Source organism: Ornithodoros turicata, chromosome 1 (assembly GCF_037126465.1).
Source record: "Ornithodoros turicata isolate Travis chromosome 1, ASM3712646v1, whole genome shotgun sequence".
Classification (NCBI taxonomy): Eukaryota; Metazoa; Arthropoda; class Arachnida; order Ixodida; family Argasidae; genus Ornithodoros; species Ornithodoros turicata.
Genome location: NC_088201.1, coordinates 166,904,713 through 166,921,910, shown reverse-complemented (window position 1 = coordinate 166,921,910; position 17,198 = coordinate 166,904,713). Strand labels below are relative to the sequence as shown.

The window sequence follows — 17,198 nt, the reverse complement described above, 5'->3', positions numbered from 1 at the left end:
ATGCAGCGTTTTATTAATCATGATGATGTAGGTAGATTAGTGCTTCATAAAGGTGGATGAGTCAGAGAGATGTGTTTCCGGATGAGGACGCCTCCCTAGTGAATGCGTGACACGTAGTGAGCATTAGTGAGCATTACCAGATATAGACAGACGACAACAAAAAAATACGCGTCAAAATATAACAACAACTTTATTTTGTGATGATGAATGTGGAGTTTCATCGCAAGATTTTATGGGAAAAATATACATGCGCAAATGCAAAATAAAAAGACACAGACTATATACAAGCAAATTATAGAAAACCCGTAAGAACCGAGTTCGCACAAAAGAGAGGTGAAAAAAAAATCTTCTTGGCAGCAAAAGCATTACAATCTGTGAGGTTCTCTACTCCAGCATATTCAGTGAAGAAATCCAAATGATAAAACAGGTGTCAAACGCATGAATCACAGTCTCAAAAAGTTGTACAAAGTACAAAGCATTTCGTTTCACTTCTAAATCATTAGACATAGCTCTCTGCTGTGCCTTTCTGCTAGAGGTTGTTTATTCCATTCAATGCATAGATCTGGCCCCCATGCGTGTTGTTCCTCAGAAAACTGTCTGTGGATTGCATAGTGCAAAAAAAAAAAAAAAAATTGGCGCACTGGCCTTAGATTACATCATGGAGGGCCGCACAGAAAGTAGATTACTGTGAAAACAAAAGGGGAATGGTGCAGGCAAGCTGATATGACGCATTTCAAATGAGGTGGTGCGCTCTTACAAGAAAAAAAAAGTGTATAATGTGGAATAATTGCAAGTTCTAGTCCCCTAGAGAGCAACTACTTCCCATTCCAGTCCCCTAATCCTTAGTCCTAGCTCCTCAGGCTGCATATTGTCACTGAACATCGCAAGTGGTCTTCCGAGTGCAAGACACTACGTAAGTATGGGCTCTTGGTCAATTTGGTGGAATAAGTCTGTATAACTTATCCAAGTTAGCAATTTTCCACCCACACTGAGTAATACCCCTGTCAGACTGAGTAATTTATTGTCACTTCCAGCGCGTGACACTTGCACCTAGTGTTATTCGTGCGCTGTCACACGGCATCTTTTAGTCACACTCGGGATAAAGTGCACTAACGGTTTAGTAAGTTCCGCCAAACTCAATTAAATTCTCTTGCCTCGACGGCAGGCTTTGTTGTACAGGTAAAAATATTGATAACAGAAAGAGGGGCCCTAATACAACAATATTTTTAAACAAGTATTTTTAACAGCGTGTTTATCTGATTTTATTACAGTGCGACATTGTGCCGAAATAACATGTCGTTATACTCTCGTTAACAGGCTGTGACAACTTCGTGGTCTCGGCAATCCGGCGGCGGCCATTTTTGTTGTGGCATATGTTTGAATCCAATTTGTTTTATGTTGGGAGGATATATGCAGGTAGTGTTTCTAGATCAAAGAAGAACATTCTCAGGAATGGCGCTCACATAAAAATTTTGCCCCCGTTTATTCTTATCCACCGTAATTGCCGTCATCGTTTAAAGTAGCACAGAAGTCATTTTTAACACCCAGTTTTCTTCTTATAAAACTGTTAAGTTTGCCAGTAAGATGCACCATGCGAAGTAATTTACACCACAGAGTCGTAATTATCGCAGAAACTGAATTTAAAATATGCCGCAAAAAGCGACCGTGCGCAACGGTGGTGAAGAGCAGTACCAGCCTGTGATCTGCCTGGAACCTCGCGCTGACGCTATAAGGAGAACGCTCGCTGATTGGCCTAGAAAAATGTTGTCTGCTACTCCGCTGTCGTCTGCTACTCGGCTGTTCGGGGTTCTGATAAAGCCTTTCCCCTTGCTCGGTAATGCTTCGGGCGCTCCTTGTATCCCCAATTCTCCGGGAAAACTGGCAAAACAGGCTTACGGCGGCAAAGGAACAATGCGCTGACCCCCACTGATCGGCAAACCAGAACGAGTCTCCTTATGCCGTCATCGGTGACGTGCCATCATACCTCCTCATCCTCGTTATAGCTGGAGTGGCGAGTTAAGGGTGAAGGCGCGAAGCTATGTTTATGTGAGTTTTTTTCTGGGAAACAAATTGCACACATCAAAACCTTTCGCGCTATTCGGTATAATGACACACACACTTTCATCAGATGTCTTAATCTGAAATTTTTTTGGATGGCCCTCTGTACTCCTTTAAGGAACACTTACTTAAGCCGTGTAACAAGCACGTAGTGAAAGTGACATTCGCTGGGTTCCAGTTCACTTCACGAAAATGACACTAAATTAGCCTGTGTGACAAGGGTATTAGAAGCATAATTAAAAAGGATAAAACCCTCACTGCAGGGAAAGACGAGGACGGGAACACAAAAAGAGACGAGGACACGGCACTGACACGGACGTCAGTGCAGTGTCCTCCTTTTGCCGTGTCTCTTTTTGTGTTCCGTCCTCGTCTTTCCCTGCACTGAGGGTTTTATCCTTTCTAACTATACATCACCAACGCCCAAGTTTTAACCCTTTTTCGTTTTATTAGAAGCTGCGAGCGCTTCTTCCTTCGCAAATAGAGGAGAAGCACAGGAGTTTGTGGTGCACTGCGCAACAGGCTGTTATTGAGCTGTTGACCAGCAAGTCATTAAATAGATACAAATACAAGTGTGCCCTGTGGATGTCGGAAGATTTTATGTCACTCGGTGTATTACGGTTGACGGTGTAGTTCATTTTCATGAATGCAAACGAATGAATGAACGAATGAAACCAGAGACGTGACATTCATTTATTCCCGTGCACTTACTCCCTAATTCTCTAAGTCCTAAGGGACTAATTTCTGCGGCAATACATTTAGTCCTCAAAAGGAGTAAATTGACTTCTTTTTTTGCTTAGAGTGTGGTGGTGGCGATGGAACCGCTTAGGCGGGCAACGTCACGACTATTGAGGGGAGAGGGGGATCGTGCATCCTGGTCCAACTTCACAAGGAACTGTGCCGACATTTGTATTATAGCCGCTGAAGAAAATCCATTGAAAGCACTCAGACTGCGCAGTCGGCGCACGGATTCGAACCTCCGATGATAGCATTTCAACTGAGGACTTCACCGCGCTAGACGTTCAAAGCCTACTAGCATTGAAAGGGATGTCGCTTTGATTCATGATGTCCTGAGTACACTGCACTCTTAAAAAAAGGGTGTACTTTAACTCATTTTTTGCCACATATACAGCACCCTTTGGGAGAGTACAATTACGTTCAAAAGGGTGTCTCCTCACTCCCTCAAGGGAATAGCATGACACCTTTCTCCCTACTGGAGAGTAATATTACTCCCCGGCAGGGAGAAGGTGTTATGCTACTCCCTTGAGGGAGTGAGGAGACACCCTTTTGAGCGTAATTGTACTCTCCAAAAGGGTGCTGTATATGTGGCAAGGAAAGGAGTTGGAGTACACCCTTTTTTTTAAAAAGAGTGTGGGCGTACGCCCATTCTCTTCGCTCACCCGTCCCCTCATACCCTCTTGAAGATGGCTACTCGCGTGAGGCCAACAACGGAGAGCCAACATCGAAATCCCCTCCCCTTTCAGATATATGTGGGCGACACAGTTCCCTTAGAAGTCGGCCCAGGACGCATATTCCCCCAGGGCGTCAGTCGTGACGTTGCCCACCTATATGTGAGGCCGGCAAGAGCGAACCCTTTCATGTCCCCTTTTGATTTAACGTTGAGGACATGAACGACGAAATGTACCCGCACTGTTCTAAAACCCGTCCTGCTAAAACAGGAGACTTGTGTAGCGAAGGAAACAAAAAATGGGCGAAGGCAGGGGATGGAATTGAAAGATATAAGAGTGACGTTTCAAGTGCAGGACCGTCGCAAGGTTGTAGCAGTGAAGCTTCTCCGTCCCTCCCCCTCCACCCGATATCAGACGGTGGGTCCCCCTTCCTGCTTTCATGCACGGATATTTTGCACGAAAAGTGTGTTTCCGTCGGATTTTGCTAGTGACCAGGGCAGATTTTTGTGAACACGTGTCTTAATAACGAGCTGGAAAACATCTGCTACGTCGTAGCCCCCTGCAGCAACTGTCCACAAAGCCTTTCCTTTCTTTTTCTTAATAAACATATCCCCCCCACAGAATTGCAGTAGTTTGCCTCGCATTCCCGGCACACTTTACTGATCAGAAAGGAGCGCTTTTGCGCTTTGAATGAAGCGGTTGTGAAAACAATTGTCTACGCGTGTGTGGTGAAGGCAACCGTGAAAACATTGCGCCCCATTGCGTGACGATGCTACAGCTATCACGGTCACCGCTTCCCAGGTTGAACGCGAAAAGACGCGTCTTTTTTTTTTACATTCTTCTTTTTCATTTTTGGCTGCGACGTGTTCTGCAACAAATAAAATGTGTTCCTGCGAATGAAAGGCGAGTGCAGATGACCTACTGCGCGTGCGAGGTTCTCTACCGGGTGTTTCAGTTAAACCCCGGGCTAAATAATTCGCGAACGGGTGCACCAATCCACGAACTTTCTTTTTTACAAGCATCTGTCCGATACCACCTACAAGCTGCACACCGTGTGAATGAGTGGGAGGCGCTCATTATTAAAATAAAAATGCGAATGAGTTTCGTAAAAAAGCGTAACTTCTGAAGCAGGGCGCTGTCGGCATTACAATGGGTACTACCTTTTTTGAGACCTTCAATGAACACCTTTTAGAGAAAAATCTGCCACCGAAGCGGGTCATTTGTTGCAGTAATTAATTGGTTTCGGTTTACGTATTTTTGTCGCGGCTGGTCGCGGCGCAGCGCAAAAGGACGCTGTGGCGGCCCGTGTGTGATGACGAAGACGTGCCTCTGCTGCCACGCGCTACGGCTCTGGCACGGCAGTTCTACCGGCACCGTCCTAGCTTGAGGCCACGCACATCTGCCCGCTGGGACATTCCATCATCGCCGGTCAGGACTCATGTAGAGGAACACCACCTCCTCTACATTTGGTGACCCGAACAACGAACACCATGTTCGGCATAATTCGGCCAAGCACCATCCGAAATTCCTGCAAGCCCACCTCTGAAGTCATCTCCGAAGGTGCGGTGCATCGTTCAACCGAGGAACCGCTAGGCGACGACGCCAATCCACCGCGGCTCTACTCATCGCAACGCCCGGCCGCGAAACACCGTGGTTGTACCCATCTACCCAGCTCACGTCGCAATGGTCCCACACTCCACGTCACGTCGCCACACGCTTCGTGATGGCACTCCTCGGGCTTCCACCAGCGGCACCTTCCCGAGCATCACGCTCCTGTACCGGTCGGGGTACGCCGCTGTCGACCGCCCCACACGCATCTGCTACGCTTGCGGTCCAAGAACCCTGCCCGCCTCGCCTTCCCACCAGGCTTCCATACAAGACACTGGCAGCTCGTCCAGATGCGGTCAAGAGGCTCCGGGACCAACGTTCCACCGGGGACACGCACGGAGGCCACAGTGAGTTTTACTCCCGGTCTCCCCGTGCTTCACGATGGTCCTCCCCGCAGTCTCCTTGGCGACAACACTACGAGCCCAGCGCTCACGAACCGGTCGCGGTTCTGTCGCCCCTCTCTGAATTACTTCGGCATACCTGCCCTCACACCGCCCCTGGAACCCGCCCGGTCAGCGCTTGCCCGCACCAACCATTCCGCTACTGCGATTTCTGAACAAGTCGTCCCTGTTCCACGTGTCGCCCGTCTTCCTCCTCTTCATGTATCGACGCGGACCCCAACCGCTAGCTCTACACCGCTCCGCGTCTGAGGGGGGGAGTGATGTGGCGGCCCGTGTGTGATGACGAAGACGTGCCTCTGCTGCCACGCGCTACGGCTCTGGCACGGCAGTTCTACCGGCACCGTCCTAGCGTGAGGCCACGACCATCTGCCCGCTGGGACATTCCATCATCGCCGGTCAGGACTCATGTAGAGGAACACCACCTCCTCTACAACGCTCTTTCACTCCCTTATCCATCAATAAATTACGTCCTTACATTAATGAATTACACCAATGAATTACACCACTGAAATACGCCCTTTTGCGCTTCGCCGCGACCAGCCGCGACAAAAATACGTAAACCGAAACCAATTAATTACTGCAACAAATGACCCGCTTCGGTGGCAGATTTTTCTCTAAAAGGTGTCCACTGAAGGTCCCAAAAGGGTAGTACCCATTTTAATGCCGACAGCGCCCTGCTTTAGAAAATACGCTTTTTGACGAAACTCATTCGCATTTTTATTTTAATAGTGAGCGCCTCCCACTCATTCACACGGTGTGCAGCTTGGAGGTGGTATCGGACAGATACTTGTAAAAAAGAAAGTTCGTGGACTGGTGCACCCGTTCGCGAATTATTTAGCCCGGGGATTTAACTGAAACACCCGGTATATCGTGCACAGCATTAAAAGATATTCCACTTTTTCAAAGAACGCATAAGATAACAAGAGGAAGCGGAGGGCACTTCATGACATGCCGACCGAGTGAAAACAGGAAGCGCGCGTTTATACGCCACATCAAAGCCGACGAGTTGTTCATTGCCCAAGCAGCACAATGTACTGAAAGTCGAGTGCAATAGGGCTGGACGGTATGTGTCTTATCAACGTTCCTTAGTTTCACGAGTCTGTTCAAGGCCTTTCACCTACCCGTCCACCCCTATTGCACTCGACTTTCAGTACATTGTGCAGCTTGGGTGACTTCGTTTACAACTCTCAGTTCCTCGTTTATAGAGGTTGTGACACCTTGATAGATGTGGCCCACGCGTTGTACTGCACTCCAGGGTACACACATTGGGGAGACAAAAACTTATTATTATTCTACGTGTCGTACTTGGCGAGATACGAATCGTCGAACACACGGCTAGGCAAAGCACAGACGTCAGAGACGTCAGAGCTGCTGTTGGTAGCCGTAAACACGTGACCAGTCTCGCGCTTCCTCACTGGCGGCGACGCATGCTGTGATGTTAGAGCCCCACGAGTTTTGACCAGCTCGCGTGGCTCAGTGGTCAAGGCTGGTTGAGAGTCGGACGAACCGGGGCGTAACGACGCGCAGCGCACCGCCGCACGTCGCGAGCAGCAGCCGTTGAGTTCATAGCTCGACGACATCCGGCGAAGCGCGGCGCGGCGCAAACGCGCGACTACGTCAGCCGCCTTCGGGGGAGTAGAGCAATGCTCTACATCTGGCGGAGGCCAGCGAGCTGTGCACGGAGTGGGCTCCGCTGTACTCGCATTTCCCAACATAGCGTCGCCCATTGAACGTTTGATCCAGTGCCGTGTATGCCAAAGGGAGTCTGGCAATTAATGGGACCTGCCTATACCTGAGGCTCCACCCACTTTTTGAGGTATCTAGCCAATCACAGGTCGAAATACAGTTGTCTATTATTACATCCATCCGGTACTTATACCTCACCCTTATTTACTGGGTGCCTCCATTTTGGAGAAACTGGATTAGTTTGGATTGAAATGGATATCACTGGTGACAGACCAAAACGACGAATTTTGCGCCCACTTTTATCAACGCCATCTACATAGAGAGAGGCATGTTGGGAAGGCTGTCGAACATTATGACGTCATTTGTTTACAAACAGAGGTCTACGGCCAGACTCCCTTTGGCATACACGGCACTGGTTTGATCGAAACTATTAAGGAACATCCGTGACTATATAACACACGACGGATGGACTATAGAGACAAGCAAAGTAAGGAGAACATCTGGAAAGACGTGCGACTTTTTCATTTCAGTGCCCATGTTTCGGGGTACCAATCGTATTACATAGATGGGTAGAAATCCAGCGAACCGGTAGAGTGTAGGAAGGGAGTTGCCTCAGGACAGAAGCCGCCGATATTTCGAACAGAGACTGTTCTTCTTCTGGGCAGCTATTTTCAGAACAAGAACAGTCCCAGAAGAAGAACAGTCTCTGTTCGAAATATCGGCGGCTTCTGTCCTGAGGCAACTCCCTTCCTCCAATCGTATTACAGTAGTGCAAACGTAACAGTACCAACGATGGGACCATGGAGTGTCTTTAGTCGGATTCCAGCACGCAGGTACAGATAAGACTGCTTTCCCACTACGAAATACGACAATCTCCAGTGCTGTTTTCGTTGCGCTGAGGCAAATCGCGTCAGACTATGATCCGGGTAGGATGAGGAAGCGTGGCGTAGCGAACGCCGGCTGTCGGCGTAGAACGCGGCCGGCGATGGGCAAAGACTACGTCGGACTCTAAACCAGCCTTTAGCGCGCTGGCCATCTGACGTTGAGACTGGGAGGTACCCGGGTTCGAAACCTGGTGCTGGCTGTGCTCTCTGGGGTTTTTCCTGGGTTTTCCTCAGACGCTGTCAGACATATGTCGGCACAGTTCCCTTAGAAGTCGGGCCATGACGCACATTCCTCGCAGAGCGTTAGTCGTGACATCGCCCACCTCATTGAAGCCGATAACGGCGACCTCGTTCACAAGCATCATCGCCGTGAGTTTTGGTATTCGCGGTGCTCTATTACACTCTTCACTCTTCACCCTAGGACTCTCTTCACTCTATTACGCTCTTCACTGTAAGAATGCGGATTCACATCGATGCAAAGAACCTTGTTTTACGTTTAACCGGGGTAACCTCGGATGACGCATTGCAAACCCTTTAACGAAAAATTGCTGCCAATGGATTCATTAAGTAGGCGCCCGGGAGCGCGACTGTGTCGTGCTCCACTCGTTTAACGCCACACATGCGCCATCCATGCGCCCCGGAGTGTCAAACACCAACGAGTTTTTGGTGCTCCCATCTCAAATGAGTGCACCGAAGCAGACAACAACCGCTTGGTGCTTGAAGCGTTTGGCGTGACGTATTTCCTGTTAAGCGGGCGATCCACCGAGAGCAAGGGGCTGGCGCTGGCTGAGAAGCACTTCTCATGGTACGCTCGGAAGCAAAACACAAAATGCAGTTACCATGTTATTGAATTCTCCCGTTCCCTTAAAAAAAAGAGGAAGAATCTAGCATTACACTTTCCTAATGCTTTGCGATTTCCGTATTGCTGTCGCTCATTATTCGTGAGTGACGTCCACAGTAAGTAATCACTTTCCTTGAAAATTGCTCCTATGGCATCTATTACAAATTCCCATCGTTTACGCCGCATTTGCATTGCGTTAAAATGTTCTGAAAAAAGCTGTCGTCCAGACAAAGCCACCTTGTCCTCAGACTGTGCACTGCATGAGCAGACAACAGGAAGCGGCATCAACGAGAGAGCAGTGTAATACTCCAAAAGCTACTTCCCGTGCGGGTGCGCTAAAAAAAGGGGCGCTTACTTAACGCACCCATTGCTTCATCATGTTAGATCAGGAGCATTTAAAGACCCTGCACGGGCTAAAAATATATATATATATTTTACTCCGTATTATAAATCAACCTTGTTTAAAGACCCAGTCGCAAAAATACCAATGCCTTCAGTGAACACTACTCGGTCCCACGAACTCTCGAACGGTACACGCTTAAAAATGAACATAGCACACTCCTACACTGTAAAAAATTGCCGTAAATGTTACGGTCAAAATCTATTTTTTGTCGTAAAAAGAACAGGTATGCTACTGTAATTGGAAATACGGTCGAAGTAGTGTAATTAATACGGCACCAATGAAATATGCCGTTATTATGACTGTTATCACGTAAATAAGACAGTAGTGTGCCCGTAATCCTGATTACGGTCAAATGACTGTAGATATTACGGAAGTCTGCCACACTTTCACATTGGATTCCAGTATCTGACATCGTGCTACGCTTGCTGGGAACAGTGAATTTTAATAAATGGCCGATTGCTGTACATGTATACATGCATATGGTGGCACAGTGTTGGTATGCATTGTATTTCATTAGATGGTACCAGTTGAAGTTGGTCTGGTGAGCAACTGGAAGTGAGGTGGTGCCAGTTCGAACTGGACCAGTTTACATGTTTGGGGGAAGTTTCGGTTTCAGTGCCATGACATGTTAATATAAAGATTGCAAGGCCAAGTTAAAGTAATTTTATTAATCGAAAAGAATAATATTTCAATTTTTGGAAAACTTCATTAGCGTTAACGAATGTTATTTTGGAATTCTTATATTTGTATTTTGTGCGTTCCTGCTCCCGTGATGAATGATGCGTTCACTGTGCAACGGTCGCTTGCTTAGCGGCTTGCCTGTACAACGCTTTTTTGCTCGTTATTAGCGTGATGTGTGACACAGGCGTTGGTTTTATAATCGAAAGGATTTGTCTGTAAGTTACGACAGTGCGACAGTACAATGAGCGCCAGCGGCCGGGCGGGCGGGTGTTATAGGATTACAGCTGGACTACAACTGTGGATACCGCTTTATCGTGAGTACTATGCTTAAGTACTTTTCCCTTGTGCACCATTTAGAAATATTACTTCTACTAGAACCTCATCTCTTTGTTCCGCGTCAGGTTCGTGGCACCTGTAAGTGCATGCCGTTTTACGAGTAACATGTACGAGTAGCTAGTTAACGTTACCAGCAACTTGTTTCATTCTCGTGTTTTTGTCTTTGTATTTCTTCGTTCATGCTCGTGTTTTAGATCCTTCACACCACGGGTGTTCTCGAACTAGCGTAGAACTAAGAGCTTCGCCGGCTTTCGGGGGCAATGAGTAGTACTCATTGCCCTCGAAAGCCGGCGAATCTCTTAATTGATATGTCCAACTACTCCACAACAGAAATGTTGAGAGATTTGCGTGCTTTTTGGGGCCACGACTGCTCAAATTAACTGCACACTCTAATTACATGTTGCAATTGAATGCATATTTACTTGTGCCTTTTCAACTTTCCAGAAACCTTAAGCTGCTTGGGCTCAAAGAAAAATATCGATCCATCGTGTGCTATTAAGAACATCTCACATACTTTGTTGAATGATTCAAGATGACCACAAGGTAGTCGAGCAAGGGACCCATCAGCCGTAAAATATTATCTATTCCATGTAACTCTGTAGTTCCTCTACTGCTTTTGTTTAATTACATTATAGTTACGCTACATGTACATTAGAATATGTGCAATGTTTGATTACAAATAAAATGTAATTTTGCATTGCAGTTCTTTGGATCTGTCGTTGCTGGGAACAGCGATCCTGCGAAGTGGCACTGGTTGCCTACCAGCTAGCCTCTGTCCGAGCAGGCCACTGTAAGTCAAACCACTTCAACTGGTCCCAGTTCAACAATTAGGTTTGCAACCAGCTCCAGTCGAGACTGCGACCGGTTAGAAACCAGTTCAGATTGGGACTGGCCAGAAACCAGTTGGGCCAACTGGTTTCTGGCTGGTCCTAGTCACAACTGGTACCAGTTGGCCCAACTGATTTCTGGTCCCAGTCTCAGCTGGGACCAGTTGCAACTGGGACTGGGTGAACTGTGTTATCGAACAGAGATCAGTTGTCCCAACTGGTACCAGTTGAGCTGGAACCGGTTGCACTGGTCCCTGTTCGATAACAGTTCAACTGGTACCAGTGAAAAAAAATTTTGCCTGAGGTACTCCCAGAAGACACATACTTTTGCCTTATTGTACGCGAAAAGGGAAATGATCCTGTGTACTATTTCCAGTCACCGTTACTTGAAGCTGCTGCCGGCTAAAAGAAGCTGAGCAAGCCCCGTGCGCATATGCCCACTGATATAACCTGGAGGTAAATTATCTCGCTGATGTGTTAGATTTACTTCTTTGCATACTTCAGTGCTCCAAGATACTGAATGCTAAACCGCTCTGCTGTAAATTTTGTATTCTGGGTGAAAAGATCTAAGAACATGCGTATATGACATATCATGTGCTTCATATGCGTATGACTTGTCAATGTGGTGTTACTTGAACGATGTCATGATTGTTGAACATGTGTAACGTGTTCTTGACCCTGCATAATTTGTTTGGTTCCAATGTGTTCCAGCAGAGATGGTCACTTCTGGGCACACCATCCTTCCTGACCAAGTTGTGTGGAAAGGCATCCAAGACACCCTTGGCCTTGGATCACTTTCTGGAAGAAGATCCAGGAGGGGGCATCTCTTTTGCATGGTTTCTCGTGACACTGAGTGAGTATTTCCGTTTTTATCATCAATCAGCATTGCATCACTTTATCATTTCAATCCTTCACTCTGCAGGAGCACATTTCAACTAGAAACTGATATTATTCCGGCTTATTTCATTTAGCCGTTTGTACTGCTGTTCTTTAGTGACTGTAACACATGCTTGTTGTGTTCATAACTTAAATGTCACACCAATGTCTCGAAAGGTAGAACATAAGGAGCTGGTGTCCCTTATAACTTCACATGGAATTAGGGTATTTTGTTGGGTTGGCAGGCTGCTTGTCCACCCTTGAACATTAGCATTCCTTTGCAATTGAAATTGTGCCTTCTTTCCCACTTAGAATTTGCGGCAATAAGTGCATAGCATGGCGGATAATTTTCGGTGTCCCTCTCCTTATTTTTTGTCGGAAACAAAGTCGTTGAGTAAAGCTACTGGTGGCTGGCTAGTACGTGTAGCTCCATATCTTAATATAATGAAAGCTGGGTGACCACACCGGATCAGACAGGGTGGTCCGGTCGACCTCTTCATTTTTTTTGTTTCAAACATATTTTAAAGCCTTGTTCCTAGGAGGTATATTGGCGCTGAAAGTAGTTGAAAATAATTGGTGGTTATTTTTTAATGTACTATCATTCAGATGTGGGCATTTCGACCATTGCGCTTTCTATGCAGTTTGACGCCAAGTATCTTCATAACTATTTGACATATTTAGCTGAATTTGTTATCCGTGTATTGCCTGGGATGGGTAGCACTGCATACGAAGTTCTGCAGATTGTAAGAAGGTGCATCTTTGATGAGCAAAAAATCGCAAAGTTGCTTCATTTGTAAAATATGGTACGTTTTGGGAACCTCATAACTCGTCCCCCGTTTGTGATACCGGAAAATTATCCACTGCATCCATCATTGCGTTCGTCTGGAAATGCCCTTTCCTCGCATAACGAGTACATTGCATTGTGAATTATGGCAACGGCCCCAAGAGTCCTTTTATGAAGGGTGTCTACGAGAAATGCGTAAATTCGACAGCGTGTATCCCATATATTCCCACTCGTGACATCGTTCATTTTACTCACAAACATTCTCGGAGAAGACTCAAAGCAGCACACACAAAAATTTGCGAAGGATGGTCGAAGTTACGTTCGTAACTCAATGTCATTCGCAACGTAATTTCGACCATGTCTGAAGCAATTTTTTTTATGTCGTCATGAAGAACGTTTGTGAGTTTACGAGTGGGAATATATGGGATGTGCGATGTCAAGTATACGCATTTTCCGTAGATACCATTCACAAAAAGACCGTTGGGGTGCAATTCGCGATACGACGTAATCGCTATGCGGAGAAAGGTCATTTCGAAACAAACAAAATGATGCAGATCATTTTCAAGCATCACAAGGGGGGACCGAGTTGTGAGGTTATCAAAACGTATCATATTTTACAAATGAGGCAACTTTGCGATTTTTTATCTCCTCAGAGGCAAACCTTAGTATTCTCAGAGCATAGGACGCAGTGCTACCCACCTGACACAACACTTGAAAACAAATTCAGCTTAATATGTCAAATAGATATGAAGATATGTTGCGTTGAACTGCGTACGAAGTGCAATGGCCGAAATGCCCACATCTGAATGATGATTCATTAAAAAATAACCACCAATTATTTTCAACTACTTTCAGCACCAGTATGCTTCCTAGGGACAAGGCTTTAATATATGTTTGAAAGAAAAAATTGGGGAGGTTTACCAGACCACCCTGCCTGATCCTGCGTGAAATCACCCAGCTTCTGTTTCTCCCTAGCAGTAAGAAAGTGTGGTGCCCTTTGTACGCTGGTGCACCGTGATGCTGTGCTCTGCTCTCCATAGTATTTATTCATCCAGAATGCAAGAAGCATTACAAAGTTGTTTCTTTGTTATGACTATAGTCTAAAAACTGAGTTGTACAGAAAGCCCATTTTGATCACAAAATATTATACTGGTGCGACACAATTGCAGTATGCTGTTTTAAAATGATTAGTGGGTAAAATGGATGCGAGGCAAACGGGGAGGTAGCTCTAATCATGATTTGTGTGCGGAACAAAGAAATCAGTGTTAGATTCAATATGGAAATTTTGTGCTTTCTCTCCCTTTTTTTTTTTTTCGGTGATGAGTAGTACAGGTGCGGGACGTGCATGTGTCAGTATAAAGGACATTAGGGTGCAGCGAATTTATGTGGTACATATTTTATAACAAAACACAAGCACGCAATTCTCTGGTGCATGGTGAGATTAGTGCAGTGATTTTCCATAAACTAACCATCTCATTCCTGCATACATCACCCGTGTCACTAGTCATCAAAAGTAAAAATTTGTACTTGCTTCACTGATGGCGTTGCTGATTCTTTCATGTAAGACGTATTTTGTGATTGGAACTACCTGTTGAATTGCTTGGCATGTATTTCCTGGAATAATCTCAGTGACATTTGTGATTATACGAGTGAAGCGTGCTTATTTCATAACCAAACATATCCTTCGTTTCAACAATTCTAGGCTACATCTATAATGACAAACACTGTAAGCTCATTGCGTCTTCACACAGTCACTCCACATGAAATCATCAATATCTAACAATATTTAAATCGATATATGTACTATCCCAGTATGAGTGAAGGTCTTTATGAACAGTATAAGACCTTAAGGTATTTCTTCGCTTGTATTGGAAAGTACTCAGCCAGCACCAGGAAGGTGCCTGTACTAGTGCCACCATACTGAATGTGTAATGTGCAGAGGTGTGTGCATGTGGACCTGCATTCGAATGGGAGAAACTATCGTACTACATATCCTCCATTTTCTTTCTTACAGGGGTATACTGTGGATCAGCCCTGCAGGGGCAGCAAGCTGAAGAACAAAGCCAGAACCTATGAAGAAGTTCTGGAGATTGTGTCGAAAACAGCACAAGTGTAAGGGAACGTTTTACTTGGTAACCAGATACACTTAATATACTTTGCAACTCTAAGATGTTTTTTTGATCGCTGCAGATTCAACAGATGTCACAGATTTTTCACCATTTCTCTGTATGTACAATAAATGCTCAGTCCTGTACTCTATGACTTGTGTCACACATTACTGCATGACTTGCAATTCTATTAAAGGAAGACAAACACAATTACACATTCTTCGGTGCTGTTCCCAAATTTGTGGGAATTAATGCACTCCACACTTCAAACAAAAGCCGACTCTCTCAGGTGGCCGTGAAAATTACGGGAAAGAGCCGGCAACATAGCTGCCATTAAAATCCTTGTAAATTTTACGGCTGCATTTTTTGTAAGGCACCGTAACTTTCACGGGAAAAAAACAGCATTCTGGTTACATAAAAATTACTGTAAATTTAACGGCAGTACTTCTTCCGAAGTGGCCGTAATTTTAACGGGAAAAGTCCGGCAACATAGCTGCCATTAAAATATACGTAAATTTTACGGTAGTTTTTTTACAGTGTAGCCAATCCCCGTCTGGAATGATATCGTTATCTGCCCTGATTTGTTGAAAACGGCAGGTGTACGCCCCTTTTTGTGACACTTACGCTGCACTCTAAAAACAGAGCTTCACCGCATAGCACGGTGCGCGCCAACCATTACCACGAATGATAGTGTTATCGCTGGTGATTGCAAGACAGAGGGGGGCGTACGCCTCTTTGTGGCAATTTTCATATATCCAAATTGCCACAAAAAGGCGTACGCCCCCCTGTGTTTTCGAATCAGAGGCGAAAACCCTATCATTCGTGGCAATGGTTGGCGCACAGCGTGCTATGCGGCGAAGTTCTGTTTATAGAGTGTGTTCATAATTGCCACAAAAAAAGGCGTACGCATCAGATGGTGGTTCGGTAGGAGCGTGCTATGCGGTGAAGTTCATTTTTAAGAGTGTACTAGCCAGCTATCGTGTCTAGTGACACCGTTCTCGGGCCTGATTTTTTTTAACACAGGAGCCGTACACCTTTCTTGTACTAGTTATGCACTGCATAACCGGTACAAAAAATACGCACGCCTCCCGTTAAAAAGAAAAAAAAAATCAAGGTAGAGACCTATGTCATTCGGGATGATGGTTGGCTACACTGTTAAAACAGAACAAAACAGAACTTCACCACATAGCACGCTCCTAGGCAACCATCATTCCAAATTATATCATTCTGTGTCCTGATTTGTTCAAAACAGGGGGAAGGCGCCTATCTGGGACAAGATAATCTGTCCCAGATAGGCGCCTCCTCCCATTTTCAGCTAATCAATACACAGAATGATATCATTCGGAATGATGGTTGGCTATGAGCGTGCTATGCGGTGAAGTTCTGTTTTAACAGTGTACAAGCGTCCTATGCGGTGACCCCCCACCCCCCCACCCCGCTCATTTTAAGAGTGCAGTTCCTTTGCGCCCACGCAAAACGATCGTATGGTGCGGCAAACTTATTTGCCGTCGCGAATTGCAGCGCATTGACCGTAGCAGCACTTGCGATTTTCTTTAGAGAGACTTGATTCATTGTCGTCAAGGCCATAGTCATGATTTATTTGTTGTTGTTGTCATCAAGGACGACGTAAATGCGTGGTCGAATAAAGAAGAAAGAACGAACGTCTACAGACGAGATCCGTCATTAACATAGCAGACGAACTTAACGAAGTCAATATGGCGTCCTCCCACACGGCGCCCCCTGGCGTAGAACTAGCAGATGTACATCAGTTGCGGCACTCTGAAGCCATTCAGTGACTGTAGTTACCATCATTACCACATCGCGCGGCGGCTCTTCTAGAAGGGCGTCTCATCTGAAAATGTGATATTCCCTTATCGTTCTTAGGATCATCATATTCGCTTTCTGAAGGGAAGGCACTAAGTCGTGAAAATTGATGACGTTGGTTCGCACTTTATATATGCAAAGCAGGAGCGCGTAAAGTCGTCAGTATGCAGGTAAGGTTTGTGTGTTCTTATTTCATTTTACTGCGTCTCATGAGACAGTAAGAAGGGCCTATATTTTCGCCTAATGCAGCTTATCTCCTTTACCTGCAATGGTGTTGAAAAGTTAAAGGATTTAACTGTTTGTGTCTCATCTGCATCTGAGGTCGAGCAAGTATTGTACATGCGTTCAGTAACTCCTACTGACACAACAGCCAGACGCCAAAAAGAAGGGCGAAACACACGTCGCTGGACGTTTGTGTGGAGACCATTGATATGCTGCCATTCCTGTGTGCGTTTAGGCGCTTACGCGCAATCGT

At 45.8% G+C, this 17,198-nt stretch overlaps 1 long non-coding RNA gene across 3 annotated transcripts; it reads left to right on the top strand.

Annotated features, from left to right (window-relative positions):
* Positions 1-10,009: 10,009 nt before the first annotated feature.
* LOC135372662 (uncharacterized) lies at positions 10,010-15,045 on the top strand. Of its 3 annotated transcripts, none has more exons than XR_010416061.1 (6): positions 10,010-10,282; positions 10,749-10,847; positions 11,008-11,094; positions 11,508-11,587; positions 11,846-11,984; positions 14,806-15,045. It is a non-coding gene; the product is annotated as an uncharacterized LOC135372662 (long non-coding RNA). The 3 variants fall into 3 exon arrangements; XR_010416062.1 differs by lacking the exon at positions 10,010-10,282 and having other exon boundaries at positions 10,592-10,847; positions 14,806-14,903; positions 14,982-15,045; XR_010416060.1 differs by lacking the exon at positions 10,010-10,282 and having other exon boundaries at positions 10,592-10,847.
* The last annotated feature ends 2,153 nt before the right edge of the window (positions 15,046-17,198 follow it).